A 636-nucleotide genomic window follows, 5' to 3' on the forward strand; every position below is an offset into this window, starting at 1 on the left:
CCTCCAGGCCCCTCCCCGTCTTCCGCTCAGACCCCAGCGTGACAGGATGTTACAAGGCTCTTTCCGGCTCAGTTTCAGCTGAGGTTTCAAAGCCTCAGAATGGGGCAGCCAGGGGTTGGGGGGCACCCCCTCCCCAAGTTTGAGATGCCTAGAGGCAGGCGTGGGCAGCATTCTTCTTAGGAAGCCAAGCATGCGTCCCCTGGGGTTTGGGGGGCCAGCCGGCTGGCTTATTTGGTATTTTTCAAAGTCTTTATTCTGTGCCAAGTCACACACACAAAAAGGTGAGTGGCTCTCCAAAGGGCCACGGAGAGTATGTGGCCGGGCTGAGGGCGGGGAGTCAAGCCTGGGCAGACCTGAGCCAGGCCAGGCCATGACCCCAGTGCTGCCCGTGACCTTGGCCTGGAGCCTGAGCAGCACACAGTGAGCAAAGAGAGCCAGGCTGGGGGTGAGGCACAGATTCAGGAGTTCAAATGGACCCAGTTCCCAGAGACCACACAGGACCCCCAAATGGGACTTGACTGAGAGGACCCTTGGGGACATCGGGCACCCCAGCTGACGGTAGCTAGTGGGGCCTAGAGTGAGGGGGGCATCAGATCCGGCACCTGGGACAGCATCAAGCCTCTCGTGGGAATTATA

The sequence above is a fragment of the Mustela nivalis genome (genome assembly GCF_964662115.1).
Source record: "Mustela nivalis genome assembly, chromosome: 17".
NCBI classification, from domain to species: Eukaryota; Metazoa; Chordata; class Mammalia; order Carnivora; family Mustelidae; genus Mustela; species Mustela nivalis.